The following is a 16,501-nucleotide window of genomic DNA, read 5'->3' as shown; positions in this document are numbered from 1 at the left end:
TTTTGCAGAGCCGGACACGATTCTTGTGTTCAAGATCTTCTTTGGAGTATTCAGAGAAGGAACCCGCCTTGCAATGCCGAAGACAATCTGTGCTCCGGACTCATCGTCATTGAAGCCTGGTTCAGGGGCTACTGAGGGAGTCCTGGATTAGGGGGTCCTCGGACAGCCATACTATATACTTATGCCGGACTGTTGGACTATGAAGATATAAGATTGAAGACTTCATCCCATGTCCGGGTGGGACTCTCCTTTGCGTGGAAGGCAAGCTTGGCAATTCGGATATGTAGATTTCCTTCTCTGTAACCGACTCTATGTAACCCTAGCCCTCCTCCGGTATCTATATAAACCGGAGGGTTTAGTCTATAGGACAACAACAATCATAATCATAGGCTAGCTTCTAGGGTTTAGCCTCTACGATCTCATGGTAGATCAACTCTTGTAATACTCATATCATCAAGATCAATCAAGCAGGAAGTAGGGTATTACCTCCATAAAGAGGGCCCGAACCTGGGTAAACATTGTGTCCCCCGCCTCTTGTTACCATTAGCCTTAGACGCACAGTTCGGGACCCCCTACCCGAGATCCGCCGGTTTTGACACCGACACTCACCTCCCCGGCAACGGCGCCAGAAAAGAGCTTGATGTCTACTACATAACCTTATTCTTGTAGACGTTGTTGGGCCTCCAAGTGCAGAGGTTTGTAGGACAGTAGCAAATTTCCCTAAGTTGATGACCTAAGGTTTATCAATCCGTGGGAGGCGTAGGATGAAGATGGTCTCTTTCAAACAACCCTGCAACCAAATAAAAACGAGTCTCTTGTTTCCCCAACACATCCAATACAATGGTAAATTGTATAGGTGCACTAGTTCGGCGAAGAGATGGTGATACAAGTGCAATATGGATGATAGATATAGGTTTTTGTAATCTGAATATAAAAACAGCAAGGTAACTAATGGTGAAAGTGAGCGTAAACGGTATTGCAATGGTAGGAAACAAGGCCTAGGGTTCATACTTTCACTAGTGCATGTTCTCTCAACAATAATAACATAATTAGATCATATAACTATCCCTCAACATGCAACAAAGAGTCACTCCAAAGTCACTAATAGAGGAGAGCAAATGAAGAGATTATTGTAGGGTATGAAACCACCTCAAAGTTATCCTTTCTGATCGATCTATTCAAGAGTCTGTAGTAAAATAACACGATGCCATTCTTTCCGTTCGATCTATCATAGAGTTCATACTAGAATAACACCTTAAGATACAAATCAACCAAAACCCTAATGTCACCTAGATACTCCAATGTCACCTCAAGTATCCGTGGGCATGATTATACGATATGCATCACATAATCTCAGATTCATCTATTCAACCAACACAAAGAACTTCAAAGAGTGCCCCAAAGTTTCTACTGGAGAGTCAAGATGAAAACGTGTGCCAACCCCTATGCATAAGTTCACAAGGTGAACCTGCAAGTTGATCACCAAAACATACATCAAGTAGATCACGTGATATCCCATTGTCACCACAGATAAGCACATGCAAGACATACATCAAGTGTTCTCAAATCCTTAAAGACTCAATCCAATAAGATAACTTCAAAGGGAAAACTCAATTCATCACAAGAGAGTAGAGGGGGAGAAACATCATAAGATCCAACTATAATAGCAAAGCTCACGATACATCAAGATCGTACCACCTCAAGAACACGAGAGAGAGAGAGAGAGAGAGAGAGAGAGAGAGATCAAACACATAGCTACTGGTACATACCCTCAGCCCCAAGGGTGAACTACTCCCTCCTTGTCATGGAGAGCGTTGGGATGATGAAGATGGCCACCGGTGAGGGATCCCCCTCCGGCAGGGTGCCGAACAGGGCCCCGATTGGTTTTTGGTTGCTATAGAGGCTTGCGGCGGCGGAACTCCCGATCTGTTGTGCTCCCCGATGTTTTTATGTTATATGGACATATATAGACGAAAGAAGTCAGTCACGGGAGCCACGAGGGGCCCACAAGGGTGGGGGCGCGCCCAGGGGGTAGGGCGCGCCTCCCTGCCCCGTGGCTTCCTTGTTGCTTCCCTTACGTGCACTCCAAGTCTCCTGGATTGCTTCCAATCCAAAAATAACTCTCCCAAAGGTTTCATTAAGTTTGGACTCCGTTTGATATTTCTTTTCTTCGAAACACTGAAATAGGCAAGAAAACAACAATTTGGGCTGGGCCTCCGGTTAATAGGTTAGTCCCAAAAATAATATAAAAGTGTATAATAAAGCTCGTAAACATCCAAAACAGATAATAATATAGCATGGAACAATCAAAAATTATAGATATGTTGGAGACGTATCAGTATCCATAAGATAAAATGCTATTGAGTTGCCACCTGCTTTTCTAGATTATAATGTTATGGTTTGTTACCAGTTTCTTGAGAGGAACGATCAGTCCCTCCAGTACCGACTAATCTTTGATAGACTGTGTGTTGCCATTATTACCCTTCCTGCTCCTGCCTTCTTTAACTTTCAGGCAAATGGGAGATATGTTATAACCAGAGAGGAGGCAAACGAGTATGAGAGAACAGTAGAGGCCACTCGTCTCCAGGAAGTAGCTCGTTGGGCGGTAGCTGCCGCAGCACAGTCCGACCCCAACTATGATGTCGAATATCATTCGGGCCAGTGGTGGCTTTAGACCAACTTAGGCCAAAAGCCTAAACTTGGGGGAGTACGTATTTCTCACCGACATTACATTCATGTTCACATACTCATTCTAGTTGTCGGTGTTCATACTTTTTCATTGTATTATCCATGCTAGTTTATTTTCTTTTCCTAATTTCTTCTTGTGTGTTTGAAAAACTTTCATAAAACCAAATAAATTAGTTATAGCTTTTAGCTAGTTTACTTTCCATGCTTGTAGTAGTAGTAATTAAAAGGAAAACCCCACAAGATTTCTCATTCTTCTTTTGCTTGTTGGGAGCTTTCCCGTATAAATAATTTTTCTCGTTTATTGAAATTCTTTTGTTTTCTTTGGGGGTCGAGAGGAGAAGACCACGATGAAATGATGAGTGGCTCTCATATGCATTATTTTTTATATAACAAAGAGCCCATATTACCTTGTCTTCTCCTTTGAATAAATGGTTGCAGATTCCAGCTTAGTCTAATGCACGTGCACTATTATTATTATTCACACCGTTCGGTCATGCAAGTGAAAGGCAATAATGACGGTATGTGATGAAATGATTGAGATGAGGAAAAGCTGGCATGAACTCGACCTATCTTGTTTTTGTAAATATGATTAATTCATCGTTCCTGATTCAGCCTATTATGAATGAAACATGTTTGCAATGACCATTAGAGATTATAGTTACTCATGCCATGCTTAGTTAGCTAGGAGTTTATAATGGTTTACCTTGCATGCCAACATGCTATTAAAATGGTTGTGATGTAGTATGATAGGATGATATCCTCCATTGAATGATTCAAGTGACTTGACTTGGCACATGTTCACGCATGTAGTTGAAACAAAATAAATATAGCCTCTACAATATTTATGTTCATGGTGATTTATATCCTACTCATGCTTGCACTCATTGTTGGTTAATCTTAATGCATGTTTATGACTGTGTGGCTCTCTAGTTGGTCGCTTCCCACTCCCTTTCTAGCCTTCACATGTACTAAGAGGGAATACTTCTTGTGCATCCACTTCCATAAAACTCAAACTTGTTCCATATGAGTCCACCATACCTACCTATATGCGGTATTTACCTGTCGTTCCAAGTAAATTTGCATATGCCAAACTCTAAACCTTCAAATGAAACTCTGTTTTGTATGCTTGAATCGCTCTTGTGTCAACTAGGGCTATCTATAAATTCCATGCTAGGTGGGTTATTCTCACAATGAGTGGACTCCGCTCATCATTCACGAGAAAATGGCCGATAACCGGGATGCCCAGTCCCATGCTCAAATCAAATCAAAATAATTGCAAACAAACTAAAAGGATCGAGAAGAGGTGTCTAGAGGGGGTGAATAGACCCTTAACACACAAAGTTGGCAGTTTTTAAGTTTTTCAAGTTTAGGTGGAGTTTGAGCACAAGTTTAACCAATCACAATACATATCAAGCAAGCATGCAAAGAGTATATGGGCAGCGGAAAGTAAAGCATGCAACTTGCAAGAAAGTAAAGGGATGGGATTGGAGTGTGCAAACGCAATTGGAGACACGGATGTTTTTGGCATGGTTCCGATAGGTGGTGCTATCGTACATCCACATTGATGGAGACTTCAACCCACGAAGGGTAACGGGTGCACGAGTCCATGGAGGGCTCCACCCACAAAGGGTCCACGAAGAAGCAACCTTGTCTATCCCACCATGGCCATCGCCCATGAAGGACTTGGCTCACTAGGGTAGATCTTCACGAAGTAGGCGATCTCCTTGCCCTTACAAACTCCTTGGTTCAACTCCACAATCTTGTCTGAGGCTCCCAAGTGACACCTAACCAATCTAGGAGACACCACTCTCCAAAAGGTAATAGATGGTGTGTTGATGATGAACTCCTTGTTCTTGTGCTTCAAATGATAGTCTCCCCAACACTCAACTCTCTCTCATAGGATTGGATATGGTGGAAAGATGATTTGAGTGGAAAGCAACTTGGGTAAGGCTATAGATCAAGATTCATATGGTTGGGTTGGAATATCTTGGCCTCAACACATGAGTAGGTGGCTCTCTCTCAGAAAATGAGTAGTGGAAGTGTAGGCACATTCTGATGGCTTCTGTCACGAATGAGGAGAGGGTGGAGGGGTATATATAGCCTCCACACAAAATCTAACCGTTACACACAATATATCAAACTCGATGGGACCGAATATGAAAACTCGGTCGGACCGATTCAGTACATATGTGACTGTTAGGCAATTTTGGTGGGACTGATATGATCAACTCGGTGGGACCGATGTGCAAGGGTTAGGGTAGAGCCTCATCTCGGTTCGACCGATTACACAACTCGGTGGGACTGATTTGGTAATGCAAAACAAAGAGTAGGTCAGGCAAACTCGATGTGACCGATTACATCTTCTCGGTGGGACTGAAAATATTGGAATAGACAACAGAGAGTTTGCAAGCCCATCTCGGTGAGACCAAGATCCCTATCGGTGAGACCGAAGTGACTAGGGTTTCTAGCAGTGGCTATGTCAAATGAACTCGGTGGCGCCGGATGGATCAAATTGGTGGGGCCGAGTTTGACTTTTGGTTTGGGACATATGTGGATATGAGAAAGTGGTTGAGGGCTTTGGAGCATATCACTAAGCACTTTGAGCAAGCAAGCCATTAAGCAACACCTCATCCCCTTTTAATAGTATTGGCTTTCCTATAGACTCAATGTGATCTTGGATCACTGAAAATATAAAATGTAGAGCGCTTTGCTTTGAGCTTGAGACAATCCTTTGTCGTTAGCATCTTGAAGGGGTTCCACATCATCTTGTACATGCCACTCCAATGTTGGACGTATCTGAAATATACTAGATGAAAGTATTAGTCCAACAAGAGATATGTTGACATTAATTACCAACATCACCTAGGGAGCACTTGTGATTTCAATCTCCCCCTTTTTGGTAATTGAGACAACATACATCAAAGATTTAGATAGAGATATAGAGAAAGACAAGTAAAGCTTTGGAAAAAACATGTAACATGCATAGGCTCCCCCTACATGTATGCAATCATGTAAATATGGAACATAAGATCATGTGAGTGCATAATCATGATAGAGCAAGCAATGAGTTACATGTATCCTGGCTATATGCATCAGAGCAAATGGTGTGAACATAGGAAATGTACCTTCATGCTCATGAGTCCTTCTTGCAAACAATATGTACATCAGCAAGAGATCCTCATGCACATGAGTGTGATGCATATACTTACCTTGTGGTCTTGAACTAGCTTTGGAAGGGATGAACCTGAGTAATAAGGTTAGAAAACACAAAAACATCTACTAAGCAGAGCAAGTGCAGTAAACCACAAGAGTACCAAGATCTGGGATGGCATGTATAGAGTGAGTACTAGGTACTCTATTTGAGTGTAGACATGTCCCCAAGGGTAAAGATATGCAATGAATTTCAAGATTTCCTTCCCTTAGATGTCTTGCTCCCCCTGAATCTTATAATGGATATTGGGAGAAAATAGGGAAAAGAAAATCAGTGCAAAGCAAAGTAAACATAGAAACAACATGAACATGTCTTTCCCCTCTAAAGACATGTAACTTCTCTCCTCTTTGAATACCAAGCAACTGAGGTCTCTTTTTGAAAATAATATCTCTCTCCCCCTGTTGCTTTCTCCCCCTGTTGGAGTGATTAAGCTTTGATGTGAACTCTCTCTCCCCCTTTGACATCAATTTCCAAGAAGGGTCTTCTGGAGTGTGAGTCATAATAGGTTTGGTCCTTGAGTCACAGAGCAAAGCAACACATAGAATATGATGCTGATAGAGGATAAGAATCATCGAGTGGAGCTAGAACAAAATGTGCAGAATGCAAGTGACAGAGTGATTTCTCAGCATTGAAATCGGCTACACTGAGTTGATTCCTTCGGTGGCACCGAAAAGTTTCGGTTTGACCGAAAGAGGGAAATTGGTTTGTCCGAGTTCATCAGGGAGAAGGCACTAGTCACCTCAGCTCACTAAGCGAATAAGATCCACCAGGATTTGCAATGAATTAAACCGAAGGATTTGCAAGGAATTGGGTGCAGAGAAATGCAGAACAGAAATAACGGAGAATAAATCTAGATGATTTTTTTTGAAAGGGGAACAAATTGTTGGGTTTCATAGTAATTTCAAAAAATTTCCTACGCACACGCAAGATCATATGACACATAGCAACGAGGGGAGAGTGTTGTCTACGTACCCAACGCAGACCGACTGCGGAAGCGATGACACGACGTAGAGGAAGTAGTCGTACGTCTTCACGATCCAACCGATCAAGCACCAAAACTACGGCACCTCCGAGTTCGAGCACACGTTCAGCTCGATGACGATCCCCGGACTCCGATCCAGCAAAGTGTCGGGGAAGAGTTCCGTCAGCACGACGGCGTGGTGACGATCTTGATGAACTACAGCAGCAGAGCTTCGCCTAAACTCCGCTACAGTATTATCGAGGTATATGGTGGCAGGGGGCACCGCACACGGCTAAGGAATAGATCACGTGGATCAACTTGTTGTGTCTTTGGTGCTAGCCCTGCCCCTCTATTTATATGTTGAGCCCCGGGGTCGAAACTTGGAGCAAAAGCCTCCTCAAAGTCGGTTTTGCCCGAAAGGCAAGAGTCCCACTCGGACTCCAGGACCAAACGCCACAATCCTTGGCGTCTGGCCTAGACGCCATGGGCCTCGGCGTCTGGCCCAGGGCCAGACGCCAGGGTCTCCGGCGTTTGGCCCCCTGGCCTCCGCAAAACTCCTTTTTGCACCGATCTAAAGCCTCATGGGCTTGACCCCTTGGCCTAACCATATCATCCAATATATGAATCTTTACGTCTCGACCATTTCGAGACTCCTCGTCATGTCCCCGATCTCATCCGGGACTCCGAACTCCTTCGGTTCATCAAAACATGTAAACTCATAATATAACTGTCATCGTAACCTTAAGCGTGCGGATCCTACGGGTTCGAGAACAATGTAGACATGACCGAGACACGTCTCCGGTCAATAACCAATAGCGGGACCTGGATGCCCATATTGGCTCCTACATATTCTACGAAGATCTTTATCGGTCAGACCGCATAACAACATACGCTGTTCCCTTTGTCATCGGTATGTTACTTGCCCGAGATTCGATCGTCGGTATCCAATACCTAGTTCAATCTCGTTACTGGCAAGTCTCTTTACTCGTTCTGTAATACATCATCTCACAACTAACATATTAGTTGCAGTGCTTGCAAGGCTTATGTGATGTGCATTACCAAGAGGGCCCAGAGATACCTCTCCGACAATCGGAGTGACAAATCCTAATCTCGAAATACGCCAACCCAACATCTACTTTTGGAGACACCTGTAATGCTCCTTTATAATCACCCAGTTACGTTGTGACGTTTGGTAGCACCCAAAGTGTTCCTCCGGCAAACGGGAGTTGCATAATCTCATAGTCATAGGAACATGTATAAGTCATGAAGAAAGCAATAGCAACATACTAAACGATCAGGTGCTAAGCTAATGGAATGGGTCATGTCAATCAGATCATTCAACTAATGATGTGATCTCGTTACTCAAATAACAACTCATTGTTCATGGTCAGGAAACATAACCATCTTTGATTAACGAGCTAGTCAAGTAGAGGCATACTAGTGACACTTTGTTTCTCTATGTATTCACACATGTATTATGTTTCCGGTTAATACAATTCTAGCATGAATAATAAACATTTATCATGATTATAAGGAAATAAATAATAACTTTATTATTGCCTCTAGGGCATATTTCCTTCAGTCTCCCACTTGCACTAGAGTCAATAATCTAGATTACACTGTAATGATTCTAACACCCATGGAGCTTTGGTGCTGATCATGTTTTGCTCGTGGAAGAGGCTTAGTCAACGGGTCTGCAACATTCAGATCTGTATGTATCTTGCAAATCTCTATGTCTCCCACCTGGACCAGATCCCGGATGGAGTTGAAGCGTCTCTTGATGTCTTTGGTCCTTTTGTGAAATCTGGATTCCTTTGCCAAGGCAATTGCACCAGTATTGTCACAAAAGATTTTCATTGGACCCGATGCATTAGGTATGACACCTAGATCGGATATGAACTCCTTCATCCAGACTCCTTCGTTCGCTGCTTCCGAAGCAGCTATGTACTCCGCTTCACATGTAGATCCCGCTACGACGCTTTGTTTAGAACTGCACCAACTGACAGCTCCACCGTTTAAAGTAAACACGTATCCGGTTTGCGATTTAGAATCGTCCGGATCAGTGTCAAAGCTTGCATCAACGTAACCTTTTACGGTGAGCTCTTTGTCACCTCCATATACGAGAAACATATCCTTAGTCCTTTTCAGGTATTTCAGGATGTTCTTGACCGCTGTCCAGTGATCCACTCCTGGATTACTTTGGTACCTCCCTGCTAAACTTATAGCAAGGCACACATCAGGTCTGGTACACAGCATTGCATACATGATAGAGCCTATGGCTGATGCATAGGGAACATCTTTCATATTCTCTCTATCTTCTACAGTGGTCGGGCATTGAGTCTTACTCAACTTCACACCTTGTAATACAGGCAAGAATCCTTTCTTTGCTTGATCCATTTTGAATTTCTTCAAAATCTTGTCAAGGTATGTGCTTTGTGAAAGTCCAATTAAGCGTCTTGATCTATCTCTATAGATCTTAATGCCTAATATGTAAGCAGCTTCACCGAGGTCTTTCATTGAAAAACTTTTATTCAAGTATCCCTTTATGCTATCCAGAAATTCTATATCATTTCCAATCAGCAATATGTCATCCACATATAATATCAGAAATGCTACAGAGCTCCCACTCACTTTCTTGTAAATACAGGCTTCTCCGAAAGTCTGTATAAAACCAAATGCTTTGATCACACTATCAAAACGTTTATTCCAACTCCGAGAGGCTTGCACCAGTCCATAAATGGATCGCTGGAGCTTGCACACTTTGTTAGCTCCCTTTGGATCGACAAAACCTTTCGGTTGCATCATATACAACTCTTCTTTCAAAAATCCATTCAGGAATGCAGTTTTGACATCCATCTGCCAAATTTCATAATCATAAAATGCGGCAATTGCTAACATGATTCGGACGGACTTAAGCATCGCTACAGGTGAGAAGGTCTCATCGTAGTCAATCCCTTGAACTTGCTGAAAACATTTTGCGACAAGTCGAGCTTTGTAGACAGTAACATTACCATCAGCGTCAGTCTTCTTCTTAAAGATCCATTTATTCTCAATTGCTTGCCGATCATCGGGCAAGTCAACCAAAGTCCATACTTTGTTCTCATACATGGATCCCATCTCAGATTTCATGGCTTCAAGCCACTTTGCGGAATCTGGGCTCACCATCGCTTCTTCATAGTTCGTAGGTTCATCATGATCTAGTATCATGACTTCCAGAATAGGATTACCGTACCACTCTGGTGTGGATCTTACTCTCGTTGATCTACGAGGTTCAGCAGTATCTTGATCTGAAGTTTCATGATCATTATCATTGGCTTCTTCACTAACTGGTGTAGGTGTCACTGAAACAGTTTTCTGTGATGAACTACTCTCCAGTAAGGGATCAGGTACAGTTACCTCGTCAAGTTCTACTTTCCTCCCACTCACTTCTTTCGAGAGAAACTCCTTCTCTAGAAAGGATCCATTCTTAGCAACGAATGTCTTACCTTCGGATCTGTGATAGAAGGTGTACCCAATAGTCTCCTTTGGGTATCCTATGAAGACACATTTCTCCGATTTGGGTTCGAGCTTATCAGGTTGAAGCTTTTTCACATAAGCATCGCAGCCCCAAACTTTAAGAAACGACAACTTTGGTTTCTTGCCAAACCACAGTTCATAAGGCGTCGTCTCAACGGATTTTGATGGTGCCCTATTTAACGTGAATGCGGCCGTCTCTAAAGCATATCCCTAAAATGATAGCGGTAAATCAGTAAGAGACATCATAGATCGCACCATATCTAGTAAAGTACGATTACGACGTTCGGACACACCATTACGATGTGGTGTTCCGGGTGGCGTGAGTTGCGAAACTATTCCACAGTTTTTCAAATGTACACCAAACTCGTAACTCAAATATTCTCCTCCACGATCAGATCGTAGAAACTTTATTTTCTTGTTACGATGATTTTCAACTTCACTCTGAAATTCTTTGAACTTTTCAAATGTTTCAGACTTATGTTTCATTAAGTAGATATACCCATATCTGCTTAAATCATCTGTGAAGGTGAGAAAATAACGATATCCGCCACGAGCTTCAATATTCATCGGGCCACATACATCGGTATGTATGATTTCCAACAAATCTGTTGCTCTCTCCATAGTACCGGAGAACGGTGTTTTAGTCATCTTGCCCATGAGGCACGGTTCGCAAGTACCAAGTGATTCATAATCAAGTGGTTCCAAAAGTCCATCAGTATGGAGTTTCTTCATGCGCTTTATACCGATATGACCTAAACGACAGTGCCACAAATAAGTTGCACTTTCGTTATCAACTCTGCATCTTTTGGCTTCAACATTATGAATATGTGTATTACTACTATCGAGATTCAATAAGAATAGACCACTCTTCAAGGGTGCATGACCATAAAAGATATTACTCATATAAATAGAACAACCATTATTCTCTGATTTAAATGAATAACCGCCTCGCATTAAACAAGATCCAGATATAATGTTCATGCTCAACGCTGGCACCAAATAACAATTATTTAGGTCTAATATTAATCCCGAAGGTAGATGTAGAGGTAGCGTGCCGACCGCGATCACATCAACTTTGGAACCATTTCCCACGCGCATCGTCACCTCGTCCTTTGCCAGTGCCCGCTTATTCTGTAGTCCCTGTTTCGAGTTGCAAATATTAGCAACAGAACCAGTATCAAATACCCAGGTGCTACTGCGAGCTCTAGTAAGGTACACATCAATAACATGTATATCACATATACCTTTGTTCACCTTGCCATCCTTCTTATCCGCCAAATACTTGGGGCAGTTCCGCTTCCAGTGACCAGTCTGCTTGCAGTAGAAGCACTCAGTTTCAGGCTTAGGTCCAGACTTGGGTTTCTTCTCTTGAGCAGCAACTTGCTTGCCGTTCTTCTTGAAGTTCCCCTTTTTCTTCCCTTTGCCCTTTTTCTTGAAACTAGTGGTCTTGTTAACCATCAACACTTGATGCTCCTTCTTGATTTCTACCTCCGCAGCTTTCAGCATTGCGAAGAGCTCGGGAATAGTCTTGTTCATCCCTTGCATATTATAGTTCATCACGAAGCTCTTGTAGCTTGGTGGCAGTGATTGGAGAATTCTGTCAATAACGCAATCATCCGGAAGATTAACTCCCAATTGAATCAAGTGATTATTATACCCAGACATTTTGAGTATATGCTCACTGACAGAACTGTTCTCCTCCATCTTGCAGCTATAGAACTTATTGGAGACTTCATATCTCTCAATTCGGGCATTTGCTTGAAATATTAACTTCAACTCCTGGAACATCTCATATGCTCCATGACGTTCAAAATGTCGTTGAAGTCCCGATTCTAAGCCGTAAAGCATGGCACACTGAACTATCGAGTAGTCATCAGCTTTGCTCTGCCAGACGTTCATAACATCTGGTGTTGCTCCAGCAGCAGGCCTGGCACCCAGCGGTGCTTCCAGGACGTAATTTTTCTGTGCAGCAATGAGGATAATCCTCAAGTTACGGACCCAGTCCGTGTAATTGCTACCATCATCTTTCAACTTTGCTTTCTCAAGGAACGCATTAAAATTCAACGGAACAACATAAACAAGCAAGATACTATCAGGTACTAAGTTCATGATAAATTTAAGTTCAATTAATCATATTATTTAAGAACTCCCACTTAGATAGACATCCCTCTAATCCTCTAAGTGATTACGTGATCCAAATCAACTAAACCATGACCGATCATCACGTGAGATGGAGTAGTTTTCAATGGTGAACATCGTTATGTTGATCATATCTACTATATGATTCACGCTCGACCTTTCGGTCTCCGTGTTCCGAGGCCATATCTGCATATGCTAGGCTCGTCAAGTTTAACCTGAGTATTCTGCGTGTGCAAAACTGGCTTGCACCCGTTGTAGATGAACGTAGCTTATCACACCCGATCATCACGTGGTGTCTGGGCACGACGAACTTTGGCAACGGTGCATACTCAGGGAGAACACTTCTTGATAATTTAGTGAGAGATCATCTTATAATGCTACCGTCAATCAAAGCAAGATAAGATGCATAAAAAGATAAACATCACATGCAATCAATATAAGTGATATGATATGGTCATCATCATCTTGTGCTTGTGATCTCCATCTCCGAAGCACCGTAATGATCACCATCGTCACCGGCGCGACACCTTGATCTCCATCGTAGCATCGTTGTCGTCTCGCCAATCTTATGCTTCCACGACTATCACTACCGTTTAGTAATAAAGTAAAGCATTACATCGCGATTGCATTGCATACAATAAAGCGGCAACCATATGGCTCCTGCCAGTTGCCGATAACTCGGTTACAAAACATGATCATCTCATACAATAAAATTCAGCATCATGCCTTGACCATATCACATCACAACATGCCCTGCAAAAACAAGTTAGACGTCCTCTACTTTGTTGTTGCATGTTTTACGTGGCTGCTACGGGCTTAAGTAAGAACCAATCTCACCTACGCATCAAAACCACAACGATAGTTTGTCAAATAGACTCTGTTTTAACCTTCTCAAGGACCGGGCGTAGCCATACTCGGTTCAACTAAAGTTGGAGAGACAGTCGCCCGCAAGCCATCTATGTGCAAAGCACGTCGAGGGAACCGGTCTCGCGTAAGCGTACGCGTAAGGTTGGTCCGGGTCGTCTCGTCCAACAATACCGCCGAACCAAAGTATGACATGCTGGTAGGCAGTATGACTTGTATCGTCCACAACTCACTTGTGTTCTACTCGTGCATATAACATCAACATAAATAACCTAGGCTCTGATACCACTGTTGGGTTTCGTAGTAATTTCAAAAAAATTCCTACGCACACGCAAGATCATGTGACGCATAGCAACGAGGGGAGAGTGTTGTCTACGTACCCAACGCAGACCGACTGCGGAAGCGATGACACGACGTAGAGGAAGTAGTCGTACGTCTTCACGATCCAACCGATCAAGCACTGAAACTACGGCACCTCCGAGTTCAAGCACACGTTCAGCTCGATGACGATCCCCGGACTCCGATCCAGCAAAGTGTCGGGGAAGAGTTCCGTCAGCACGACGGCGTGGTGACGATCTTGATGAACTACAGCAGCAGAGCTTCGCCTAAACTCCGCTACAGTATTATCGAGGTATATGGTGGCAGGGGGCACCGCACACGGCTAAGGAATAGATCACATGGATCAACTTGTTGTGTCTTTGGTGCTAGCCCTGCCCCTCTATTTATATGTTGAGCCCCGGGGTCGAAACTTGGAGCAAAAGCCTCCTCAAAGTCGGTTTTGCCCGAAAGGCAAGAGTCCCACTCGGACTCCAGGACCAAACGCCACAATCCTTGGCGTCTGGCCCAGACGCCATGGGCCTCGGCGTCTGGCCCAGGGCCAGACGCCAGGGTCTCCGGCGTTTGGCCCCCTGGCCTCCGCAAAACTCCTTTTTGCACCGATCTAAAGCCTCATGGGCTTGACCCCTTGGCCTAACCATATCATCCAATATATGAATCTTTACGTCTCGACCATTTCGAGACTCCTCGTCATGTCCCCGATCTCATCCGGGACTCCGAACTCCTTCGGTTCATCAAAACATGTAAACTCATAATATAACTGTCATCGTAACCTTAAGCGTGCGGACCCTATGGGTTCGAGAACAATGTAGACATGACCGAGACACGTCTCCGGTCAATAACCAATAGCGGGACCTGGATGCCCATATTGGCTCCTACATATTCTACGAAGATCTTTATCGGTCAGACCGCATAACAACATACGCTGTTCCCTTTGTCATCGGTATGTTACTTGCCCGAGATTCGATCGTCGGTATCCAATACCTAGTTCAATCTCGTTACTGGCAAGTCTCTTTACTCGTTCCGTAATACATCATCTCACAACTAACATATTAGTTGCAGTGCTTGCAAGGCTTATGTGATGTGCATTACCGAGAGGGCCCAGAGATACCTCTCCGACAATCGGAGTGACAAATCCTAATCTCGAAATACGCCAACCCAACATCTACTTTTGGAGACACCTGTAATGCTCCTTTATAATCACCCAGTTACGTTGTGACGTTTGGTAGCACCCAAAGTGTTCCTCCGGCAAACGGGAGTTGCATAATCTCATAGTCATAGGAACATGTATAAGTCATGAAGAAAGCAATAGCAACATACTAAACGATCAGGTGCTAAGCTAATGGAATGGGTCATGTCAATCAGATCATTCAACTAATGATGTGATCTCGTTACTCAAATAACAACTCATTGTTCATGGTCAGGAAACATAACCATCTTTGATTAACGAGCTAGTCAAGTAGAGGCATACTAGTGACACTTTGTTTGTCTATGTATTCACACATGTATTATGTTTCCGGTTAATACAATTCTAGCATGAATAATAAACATTTATCATGATTATAAGGAAATAAATAATAACTTTATTATTGCCTCTAGGGCATATTTCCTTCACAAATATGCATGAGACAAAAATGCAAGAACAAGGAGAAACGCTAGAGAACTTCATCTAGAATTGTTGGAAAAGGTCACATATGTTAGAGTATATTGACTTAGGAGTCAAGTGAAGACACTTGATCATAGGTCATACTCATCGTTTAAGCTCATAATGGGGTTGCCATTTTTCTTTTAAGCATCTTGATGTATTCATATCTTATTGAGTTGCTTTGACCCATGTCTTGGGGTAAAGCTTCTCGAAGGTGGAATAACATACCTTGGGTGGTGGTGTTGATCTTGATCATGTAGTTGAACTTGTGTAGGATGCTCAATGTTGATATAGTTCATTTGGAGCACCACTTGTAATTGGAGTTCATCTACCTACATGGATTAGAAATGCAAGGAAGAGCACTTGTGTATCCAAAATGACAATCATGAAATTTTACTTAGGAATTTGTCAAAGGATATGTTTGAAGAGTTTCATGCTTCCTTGTCTTCAACCACCGTAAAGTAGAGACTTGGTGATGTAGAGATTGCTCAAGATATGAGTGAGTTGCAATCTCATAGACTTAGATCCATCCAAGTACCTACATGGGTTAGATAACATGCAAGGGTGCAAATATATCCAAGATATGTGATTATCATCATAATAGAAATATCAAGGATTAGTCATAGGCTCATGCCTTGCATGTAAACAAATAGAGTTCCTACTCCAAGTTTGAGGCATCAATGATGTTCAATTCACCTCTCAACCTGCAAAACACTTTCTCATCAAGTGGTTTAGTGAATATATCCGCCAATTGCTTGTCGGTGCGAACATGCTTAAGGTTAATATCACCCTTAGCAACATGATCTCGAATGAAATGATGACGAACTTGAATGTGCTTAGTTCGAGAGTGTTGCATGGGATTGTGAGCAATCTTAATAGCACTTTCGTTGTCACAAAGCAAAGGAACATGTTTCAAATATATCCCATAATCTTTAAGAGTTTGGGTCATCCAAAGTAATTGAGCACAACATGAACCAGCGGCAATGTATTCCGCTTCGGTGGTAGATAAGGATACCGAGTTTTGTTTCTTGGAGGACCAAGACACAAGAGATCTACCAAGAAATTGACAAGTACCCGAAGTGGACTTTCTATCAAACTTGTCACCGGCATAGTCCAAGTCGGAGTAGCCGACAAGATTAAA

The sequence above is a fragment of the Triticum aestivum genome, chromosome 5B (genome assembly GCF_018294505.1).
Source record: "Triticum aestivum cultivar Chinese Spring chromosome 5B, IWGSC CS RefSeq v2.1, whole genome shotgun sequence".
Lineage (NCBI taxonomy): Eukaryota > Viridiplantae > Streptophyta > Magnoliopsida > Poales > Poaceae > Triticum > Triticum aestivum.
This window is presented reverse-complemented; position numbering follows the sequence as displayed.